Source organism: Chiloscyllium punctatum, chromosome 13 (assembly GCF_047496795.1).
Source record: "Chiloscyllium punctatum isolate Juve2018m chromosome 13, sChiPun1.3, whole genome shotgun sequence".
In the NCBI taxonomy this organism is placed as follows: domain Eukaryota; kingdom Metazoa; phylum Chordata; class Chondrichthyes; order Orectolobiformes; family Hemiscylliidae; genus Chiloscyllium; species Chiloscyllium punctatum.
Window position 1 is genome coordinate 12,941,023 of NC_092751.1, and position 10,859 is coordinate 12,951,881.

The 10,859-nt window shown below is 43.5% G+C and overlaps 1 non-coding gene across 1 annotated transcript; it reads left to right on the forward strand.

The window, feature by feature from the left end:
- The first annotated feature begins 1,927 nt into the window (after window positions 1–1,927).
- trnaf-aaa (transfer RNA phenylalanine (anticodon AAA)) lies at window positions 1,928–2,009 on the forward strand. Its single transcript has one exon. It is a non-coding gene; the product is annotated as a tRNA-Phe (tRNA).
- The last annotated feature ends 8,850 nt before the right edge of the window (window positions 2,010–10,859 follow it).

The following is a 10,859-nucleotide window of genomic DNA, read 5'->3' on the forward strand; positions in this document are numbered from 1 at the left end:
CTGATGCTAACAACGGCTCGTTTTGAGCCGCTAATTTGCAGTGAAGTGGCGGCGCCAATAAAAGGTGTCACGCAGCTCTTCTAATTCCACATCCTGAGCTCGAAATGACCAGATGTCTCTCGCTGAGTTTTGGCAGGGTCTTGCTTAGACGACACCATGACACGTTTTCACTGGAGTGGATCATGAAATCGCGTCGGGATTGTGAATGAAACGATGTACACTTCCAGCAGAGAAGGAGGCGACCCTGAAGCAGGCAGCTGAGGACAAATGTTTCTCCTTTGCCAGTGGAAGGCACTGTTTCACAAATTGGAAACTTCGAAGTGAAGCAGTGTTGGTGATTATCTTCGCTGCTTGTTCACCTTTTTAATTCTGATTCCGTGAAAGTCCATGGCATTACATATCGACATTCTGCCAGTGGTGAGCGTGTCTCTTGGGCCCGTGGCGAATTGGATAACGCGTCTGACTTCGGATCAGAAGATTGTTGGTTCGAGTCCTACCTGGCTCGCGGGGAATGTCAGACTTCAACTGTGCCCCACGTTGACGCTCCCTTGGGACGTCGCTCCTGTGTTTCCACATTTGGAACTTGCATTTATCCTATTGTCCATTTCAAATTCCAGCTCTCCACAACGGAGACCTCTGTCGCTTTGGGGGTATCTTTCTGTGTGTCTCCCTTTGTGGGTGAAAATGAGCATGAGTTCCTCCAAAGAGTGACAAGTCGTTGTGGAAGTGTCATACATCTGCCCCATTATTGTGCCATTTAAGAACACAGAATAAAGTCATTGACATTTGCCCTTGGGAACATTAGAACACACGAGACTTTGGGCCAAAGTTGGAAACTGCGACTGGAATAGATGGCTCTCTGATTAGCCGCAATGCACACAGGCGGAATGGCCTTTTCCCACTTTGTAAATCTACGAAGACAAGTTGAAAATAATCTGCAAGGAAACTGTTCATAAAGGGTGTTTTACTTACACCAAATACGATAGTATCTATCGCATTGTCTTGTTATTTACTTGTGATGATTCGGTACTCTCAGCACCGTGGCCCGGATCGTATTCCCGCTCATGGAATGCTGGTATTGTTCAGCTAACATGTCGGTGTACCAGTACTTCTGCCGATTTTCCGATGCTGGCAGGTCATTGGTTTTGTCCAAAACATTATGAATGTTAACATAATACACATAGCTGCAGTTGCTGGAAATCTGAGCCAAAAACGAAAATTGTTTGCGGAACGCCGAAAGACCGGCAACAGAAACATCGACTTTCCTGCTCCTCGAATGCTGCTGTGCTTTTCCAGCATTTTCTGATCAAAAATCAGGTTTCCAGCATCTGCAGTCCTCACTCCTGCCGAGTTCCTTCAGTGTCGCTGGTTCCCAATTCAAGAACTCCATCTCTAGCGGTTTCATGTCTGTACCTCCATGCTGTGGAGTTGAAGAGTGAAGAAACGTAACTCACCCCCTCCATCTCTGGGGTAATTAGGAGCTGAAAGTGAATCGTATCACATTGAAGTATATCGACAAGCGACTTAATCTCTGTCTTTAATTGGGAAAAATCTCTGTCATTGTAACCATCAGGAAAGACCATTTCGTTCGCTAAAAAAAGAAATGAATATGTCAGTAACCTTTGTTTGTTTCATGTCCAAGAATACTCAGATCAATAGCTCCCTTGATTACCTCTGCTGGTCATGTTCGCAAAGAGATCTAGCAAATTGCCAAGTGTGATTTTCCTTTCAATAAATAATTTTGACTCAATTTGGCTGCAAATATCTTTTCCTAACTTTGTGCTTTTCTTCTTTTACATTGGTGTCTCGCACCTTACAAATGACAGCAAAGGTATGAATGGAGATGGAAACATTTCACTCAAGTCAGCGGCAGCTTTCAATGAGATCACGGCTGATTTGGTCAGTGCTCAAGGGCGCGGTGTAGTCTGTAGTCATGGCCGAGTGGCTAAGGCGATGGATTAAAAATCCATTGGGGTTGTCCCACGGAGGTTCGAATCCTGTTGACGACGTTATGGATGCTTTCCTGCTGTGATTAGTCAAAGTTCAAAAACCCTGTTTTGCAAACCAGGCCTGTAATTTGATTGGACTTGGGAAACTTGAGTTCTTCATCAGAAATGCTCCACATTTGAAACATTATCTCTGTTTCTCTTTCCAGATACACTGCTCGACACATCGGGTTTCTGCAGTTGTTATTGAACGCCCTGAGCAGAAGTGCTGCTTTTCATTAGATTCCTTTCATCCCTTGTCCTCTGTTCTCTGACTCTGATCAGTGGCAATACTTCCTCCTGCTCGTCAGAGTGCTCATTCCCCACCGCTCCCTCTCCCACCATTACAAACAACCGCAGGAAATTGTCACTTAACCATCTTTGTTCCAAAGTGTAACTCACCAGCCAAGGAACTCTCTCCACCAAATGGGACTTCCCATCCTGGACATGGTGCAAGCCAGAGGATTGTGAAGAGATACTGTGAAAATATTGTCAGTTGGCAGTTGGAAAAATGTTTAGGAAGCAAACCATATAATTTAGGCTCCAGCTTTGGAAATCTTGAGAAACTCTTTGGGAAATAGATCATAGGAGATTGAAGAAGTGTAAATTGTCAGTCCGAGTAGAGGAAGGGACATTGACTCTGATGTTCTCGGCACAGGAACTGATCTGAGACATTGAAAGAATTCTCGCTCCCGTACGTGAGGAATACAAACTTCATCTGGACTGTGGGACAATGAGAAATTCTGGAACACTCAAGACAATATCCAAATATTGACTGAGATCACTAAAGTACGAGTACAATAGATGGGTCAGTTTTGGTCCAGTGTGTGTGGGAGGGCTTCTTGACACAGTATGTAGACATGCCTTCAAGGGAAGAAGCCACTTTCGATTTAGTACTGGGTAACGAGCCTGGCCAGGTTTTAGATTTGGAAGTAGGTGAGCACTGTGGAGACAGCGATCACAATTCTCTCAGGTTTACTTTCGTGATGGAAAGGGATAGGTGTACTCCACGGAGCAAGAGTTTCAGCTGGTGGAAGGGAAATCACGATGCAATGAGGTAAGATTTAGGAAGCGCAGAGTTTGGTAGGAAACTGTAGGGGGTGAGCACATTAAAAATGTGGAGCTTATTCAAGGAAAAGCTCCTGTGTGTCCGAGATAAGTATGTACCTGTCAGGCAGGGAGGAAGATATAGAACGCGTGAGCCGTGGTTTACTAAGGAAGTGGAATCCCTGGTCAAGAAGAACAAGAAGTCTTATGTTAGGACAAAACGTGAAAACTGAGTTAGAGCGCTCGAGGGTTCCAACGATATCAGGAAAGACCTAAAAAGAGAGCTGAGAAGAGCCAGGAGGAGACATGAGAAGTTGTTGGCAGATAGGATCAGGGTTAACCCTAAGGCTTTCCATAGGTATGTCAGCAATAAAAGAATGACGAGAGTTAAATTTGGGACAATCAAGGATAATAGTGGGAAGTCGTGTGTGGAGTCAGTGGAGATAGAGGAAGTACTAAATAAATATTTTTCGACAGAGTTCGCTATAGATAATGAAAATGTTGGCGAGGAAGATACAGAGATACTTGCGTCTAGACTAGAAGAGATTGAGCTTCACAAGGAAGAGATATTAGAAATACTGCAGAGTGTGAAAATAGATAAGTCCCCTGGGCCGGATGGGATCTATCTGATGTTGTTCAGCAAATGCACTGCAGGAAGGTACAAATCAAGCTGATGCTAACAACGGCTCGTTTTGAGCCGCTAATTTGCAGTGAAGTGGCGGCGCCAAGAAAAGGTGTCACGCAGCTTGTCTAATTCCACATCCTGAGCTCGAAATGACCAGAGGTCTCTCGCTGAGTTTTGGCAGGGTCCTGATTGGACGACACCATGACACGTTTTCACTGGACTGTATCAGGAAATCGCGTCGTGACTGTGAGTAAAACGATGGACACTTCCAGCAGAGAAGGAGGCGACCCTGAAGCAGGCAGCTGTGGACAAATGTTTCTCCTTTGCCAGTGAAAGGCACTGCTTCACAAATTGGAAACTTCGAAGTGAAGCAGTGTTGGTGATTATCTTCGCTGCTTGTTCACCTTTTTAATTCTGATTCCGTGAAAGTCCATGGCATTACATATCGACATTCTGCCGTTGGCAAGCGTGTCTATTGGGCCACTGGCGTAATGGATGACGTGTCCGACTTCGGATCATAAGATTGTAGGTTCGAGCCCTACCTGGCTCGAGAGGGATGTCTTGCTTCAAGCATGCCCCACGTTGACGCTCCCCTGTAAAGTCCTGCCCGGGCGTCGCTTCTGTGCTTCCGCATTTAAAGTTTGCATTTGTCCTATTGTCCATTTCAAACTCCAGCTCACCACAACGGAGACCTCTGTCGGTTTGGGGGTATCTTTCTGTGTGTCTCCCTTTGTGGGTGAAAATGAGCATCAGTTCCTCAAAAAAATTACTAAGTCGTTGTGCAAGTGTTATACATCTGCCCCATTATTGTGCCATTGTAAGAACACAGGATAAAGACATTGATATTTGCCCTGGGAACATTAGAACACACGAGACTTTGGGCCGAAGTTGGAAACTGCGACTAGAATAGATGGCTCTCTGATTAACCGCAATGCACACAGGCGGAATGGCCTTTTCCCACTTTGTAAATCTACGAAGATAAGTTGAAAATAATCTGCAACGAAAATGTTCATAAAGGGTGTTTTATTTACACCAAATACGATAGTATCTATCGCATTGTCTTGTTATTTACTTGTGAGGATTCGGTACTCTCAGCACCGTGGCCCGGATCGTATTCCCGCTCATTAAATGGTTGAATTGTTCAGCTAACATGTCGGTGTACCAGTACTTCTGCCGATTTTCCGATGCTAGCAGGTCATTGGTTTTGTCCAAAACATTATGAATGTTAACATAATCTAGCTTATCTCTCCATGCTGCAGGCTCACTGCCTTTATTCCTGATGAAGGGCTTTTGCCCGAAACGTTGATTTCGCTGCTCGTTGGATGCTGCCTGAACTGCTGTGCTCTTCCAGCACCACTAATCCAGTATAATATAAATAGCTGCAGTTGCTGGAAATCTGAGCCAAAAACGAAAATTATTTGCGGAACGCAGAAAGACTGGCAACAGAAACATCGACTTTCCTGCTCCTCGGATGCTGCTGTGCTTTTCCAGCATTTTCTGATCTAAAATCAGTTTTCAAGCATCTGCAGTCCTCACTTTTGCCTAGTTCCTTCAGTTTCGCTGGTTCCCAATGCAAGAACTCCATCTCTAGCGGTTTCATGTCTGTACCTCCATGCTGTGGAGTTGAAGAGTGAAGAAAAGCAACTCACCCCCTCCATCTCTGGGGTAATTAGGAGCTGAAAGTGAATCGTATCACATTGAAGTATATCTACAAGCGACTTAATCTCTGTCTTTTATTGGGAACCATCTCTTTCATTGTAACTATCAGGAAAGACCATTTCGTTCGCTAAAAAAAAGAAATGAATTTGTCACTAACCTTTGTTTGTTTCATGACCAAGAATAATCAGATCAATAGCTCCCTTGATTACCTCTGCTAGTCATGTTCTCAAAGAGATCTAGCAAATTGCCAAGTGTGAGTTTCCTTTCAATAAATAATTTTGACTCAATTTGGCTGCAAATATCTTTTCCTAACTTTGTGCTTTTCTTCTTTTACATTGGTGTCTCGCACCTTACAAATGACAGCAAAGGTATGAATGGAGAGTGAAACATTTAACTCAAGTCAGCGGCAGCTTTCAATGAGATCACGGCTGATATGGTCAGTGCTCAGGGCCTGCTACTGTCTGTAGTCGTGGTCGAGTGGTAAATTCGATGGATTAGTAGTCCTTTGGGGTTTCCCCACGTAGGTTCGGGTCGTGCTGACGTACGTTGTGAATGCTTTCCTGCTGGAACAATTTCTACTCGAAGTTCAGAAAGCTTATTTTGCAAACCAGGCCGGTAATTTGATTAGACTTGGGAAACTCGAGTTCTTCATCAGAAATGTTCCATATTTAAAGCATTATCTCTAAGAATGACGAGAGTTTAATTTGGGACAATCAAGGATAATTGTGGGAAGTTTTGTGTGGAGTCAGAGGAGATAGGAGAAGCATTAAATTAATATTTTTCGACAGTGTTCGCGATAGAAAATGAAAATGTTGGCGAGGAAGATACAGAGATACTTGCGTCGAGTGTCGTAGAGATTGAGGTTCACAAGGATTAGGTATAGAAATACTGAAGATTGTGAAAACAGACAAGTCCCCTGGGCCGGATGGGATCTGTCCTAGGATCCTTCTGGGAAGCAAGGGAAGAGATTGATGAGCCTTTGGAATTGATCGTCAAATCATCGTTGTTCTACAGGAATAGAGCCCGTGAAATGGAGCATAGCATATGTTGTTCTCTTGTGCAAAATGTTTCGTAGAGACAACCCTGGTAATTACAGACCAGTGAATCTCACTGCAGTTGTTGGTAACGTGTTGGAAAAGGTTATTATAGGTAGGATTTATGACCATCTCGAAAAGAATAATCTGATCAGGGACAGTCAGCACAGTTTTGTGATGGTTAGGCCTTGCCGAACGAATGTTGTCGACTTTTTCGACCAAGTGACTAAACAGGTAGATGACAGTAACCTGGTTGATGTGGTGTATATGGGTTTCAGCAAGTTGTTCGATAAGTTTCCCCACAATAGGCTATTATACAAAATGCGGAGGAATGGAATTGTGGGAGAGATTCCAGCTTTGATCAGTAATTGGCTTGCCAATAGAAAACAGTGTTGTCGTTGATGGAACATGTTCTTCTTGGTGTCCAGGTCCTGGTGCCGTAACACAAGGGTTGGTGTTAGGTCCACTGCTGTTACATGAGATCTAACCTTGCCAATCAGTCTCGCATGGGGAACATCATTGAACACCTTACTGAAGTCCATATAGATCACATTTATTGCTCTGCCCTCATCAAGCTTCTTTGTTACTTCTTCAAAAAACTCAATCAAGTTTGAGAGACATGATTTCCCACGCACAAAGCCATGTTAACAATCCCGAATCAGTCCTCGCCTTTCCAAATACCTGTACATTCTGTTCCTCAGGATTCCCTCCAACAATTGGAGTATTCTTGGCAGATGCAGTTTCATGTAGGGAATGAGAGGTCATACACTTTGTTGGGAAGAATCAAAAGACACACTAGTGTTAAAATCGATAGAAATGCAAAAGAAGTGCGGTGCAGAGGAGTCTCAGTGTTCTTATACATGAAACGGACAAAGGTTAATCACATATTTATTTCTTGCTGGCAAAACAAAGCCTTTTCTGATGCTCACAATTAAAGAGATGGTTTCCAAGAAAATAGGAAAATTAAGTCACCAGTAGAGTAATCAATTACCAAGATATCCCTCGTGATGTTATATGGGACATGTGGGATTTTTTTTTTGATTTTGGTTCTCCAAACGTTTTTACAATGGAACCGAGAGTTTTAGATGGGAAGTTAAGATCACGCACGACTATTGCCATTTTTGTCACGCATTTTTTTTCCCCTTGTGCGATTTAGTTTGCTTTGTGGTTACTGCGAGTGGGCTTGTAAACTACACATGCTTGTGAGTCCATTCCTCACTGTTCCTCAACTCCAGTCAAACAGACTTTACATCCTTATTTCCTGAATCAAGGTAATCTATAACCATTGCATAAATGTCATTAAAACTTCGGTATTTCACATGCCTCTGTATATCATCTTTCAATATCAATTGATCCTTTACTGTATTGCAGTTGTGCATAAGAAGAGAAAAATAGAATAGAGAATGGTGGACCTAAGCTTCATACACCCGTTATTGAAGCGAAAATGCAGATTTCTGCCGATAAAAGGATCGTGGAACCATGAGCTGAACCCTCAGGAAACACAGAAATAGTGCAGTGCCACAGGGCAGTCAGGGACAGCACCAGAAGGACAACAGAAATGCTTCTCTAAGCTCCTATTTTGGATGTATTTCTTAATGAGCAATAGAGTGTGACATGTGTTCCATCAGGAGTTACCTCACACAAGGAAGTAACCAGTGCTGCAGACTGTCATATCATCCGAATTCCAAGCCCTGGAATCAGAGACATTCAATATTCTGTGCATAACTGCAAGGAACAGCTGTCCGAGGCGTTTTTACAGTCCAGATGAAATTATGAATGCAGCTCTCTCGTTGTCAGCCTCTTTCTCCTATGTCGTGTTTCGTGCAGTCCCTGCGTGGAATCTCGTCAACCACGTTTGAACTGCACATGATGGGGTATTGGGCCTTGTTTACTCGTGAGTTGTTGTCTGAGTGAGGCCCTCGTTTTCTGTGCTGTCATATGTCTGAATGTTCGGAAGAATCTGGATATCGTTTTCCAGAATTTGTTTTTAACACAGGGAAGCATGATTTAAAAATTACCTCATAGCGAATCCACGTTGCGAACATTGTGTGCCATGCATTTGCGAATGAACGTGGGTGGATATTGGTTCTTGGCAAAGAATTTGTGTGGGCGTCAGTCCAACCGTCCCTAGTAGCAATACGTACAAACGGCAAGGGCCACACATTCGACTAGAATAGCACAACAATAATAGGACAGGGCAAGCACAAGACAGCCAAACAATTCATGGAAGCAGGGCATTCATCCACGGATTCCATCCGTTGGACCCAATCTGCAATCCCAACAAATGGAAGCAGCGGGAATGAAACCAAATGAATTCGTACCAAAACATGAGAGCAGCTCTTCAGAGGAACCTCTGCAGCGCTGAGAATGTCACGCAGAAAAGGAGGGAAAGTCTGCAAACCATCTTCCTAGCGTCACCGAACTTTTCAACAAGAACTCCAGAAGCATCCAAACTTCACATCTTTCTGCTCCAAAACACTCCGCTTTTCCACAACAGAGAATTTCACACTCAACTACCGCGTGTAAGATGAGAATTGCAGCCCCTACACGACCAAGGGCGGCCGTAAGAGCGAGGGGTAACAGCTGCCACTGTCATTCCACAGCTACAAACGCTCTCTTTGAAAGGTACATTATCGTATGAATGTCGGGGCAGCAGTAGAATATGGGAATCAAACAGCCTGCGCTGTATATTCATATTCTGGACAATGTGAGTTGTGCACAGTTTTCCCTGAAAGTGAGTGGACGTCGTTATTTCACCGCTGTTGTGAAGCCAGATCCTGCACTGAATCTGCTCCCTCGTTTTTTGTTGTTGTGGCTAAAAGGTGGGCAATTGCAAGGTGAAACTTTGTTATATTTCTCTCATTTCCTTCATTACTGTCCTGGTGAGGGAGACTGTAGATTGGCTCGCTCGATCAGATGGAGGCACCAGCGCATTGTTGACCTAATTTAATCGAGAATATAATTGGTCATATTCACTTTGCATGGTACATTTTTCTGTTTTGTTTAATGTTACTTGAGCACTTTCTGTTACTTGGCAATGCACTAAATCTCCAGAATGTCGGGAAGCTCCGTTTGGAATTGCTTCGGTGTTATTTGTGTGAGCAGTTCTTGACATACACGTTCGCACTGCCCCACAGACAGAAGTAATGAGTTTGTGTGTCTAATAATAACTCTGCCTTTTGAGTTTTGCACCTGGTCGACGTTAAGAGCTGTCAGTTTTTGGATTCACTGGAGAGTTAAGGCGAAAACACGATTTGTGAGTTTTTTTTAGTCAACGAAATTATTTGATGGAGAACTTGGGAATGTATCAAGGAGAATGGTCATTATCTGTAAATGTCTGGAAAACATTCCTCTCTGTGTCATTTCAAAACATTACGCTTCAAGAAAAAAATAAAATGCAAACACGCTGACTTAGTAACAAACAGCATGCGTTTTTGCAAGTGGTCTATTCAAACTGTTGTCAGGTACTGGAGTGTCACAGAATTACCGAGCACGGAAGCAAACCTTCCTATCCAACTTGCACCTGTTCAACAGAAGACAGTAACTAATCTAAATATATTTGCCAATATTTGTCCCTTATCTGTCCGAACAATTCCTGTCTGCATAGCCATTTAGATGCCTTTGAAGTGTTGTGAGTGCACCAAACTCTGCCACTAAATGTGGCAATTTATTCCACACGCACAAAAATGTCTGTATTAAAAACAAGTGTCGCTCACGTCCCTTTCAAATTGTACTGCTCTCACATTGAACCTATGCTATCTCACTGTAAACTCATGTGACTTCTGAAAAAGTGTAGATTGACTATGTTCTTTGCTCGCCTACCTCATGATTTTGTAAAGTTTTCCAAGGACATCCCTCAGGCCTGAAGCTCCGGGGAAAACTGTCGAAGAATATTCAGCTTCTCAATAATGTCCACACCGTGTAAACCTTTCAAATCGTTGTAAATATTTTTTTTAATTATGCTAAGATATTCATAGAAAGTGCCAGGGGATATTGCAGAAGTGAAGCGATGCTGACACATTCGTCTTGACAGGTTTGGCGCTTAGTTATCGTCAGGGGGGATCTCCGAGTGGTTTAATGTGGGTAAAAGCAATGAATGCAGATGCTGGAGACCAGATTCAGGATTAGTGCTGCTGAAGAGCGTAGCAGTACAGGCAGCATCCGAGGAGCAGTAAAATCGACGTTTCGAGTGAAACTCTGCATTCCTGATGAAGGGCTTTTGCCTGAAACGTCGATTTTACTGCTCCTCGGATGCTGCCTGAACTGCTGTGCTCTTACAGAACCACTAATCCAGAGAGTTTTAATGTGCTGGGTTGAGGATCCAGTCTCTATTGCGTCGTGGGTTTGAAACCCAACTTTGCAATAGATCAACTGCAGGCAGCTTTTTATGACAGAACTACACAGGTCCTGATATTGCTTTGTGGGTGTGTTTGTTACTCCTCGGGTCTCTCACCCTCTCCGCGATAAACACGGGAACATGAACAACTGATTCTTAAAATAATGATAACT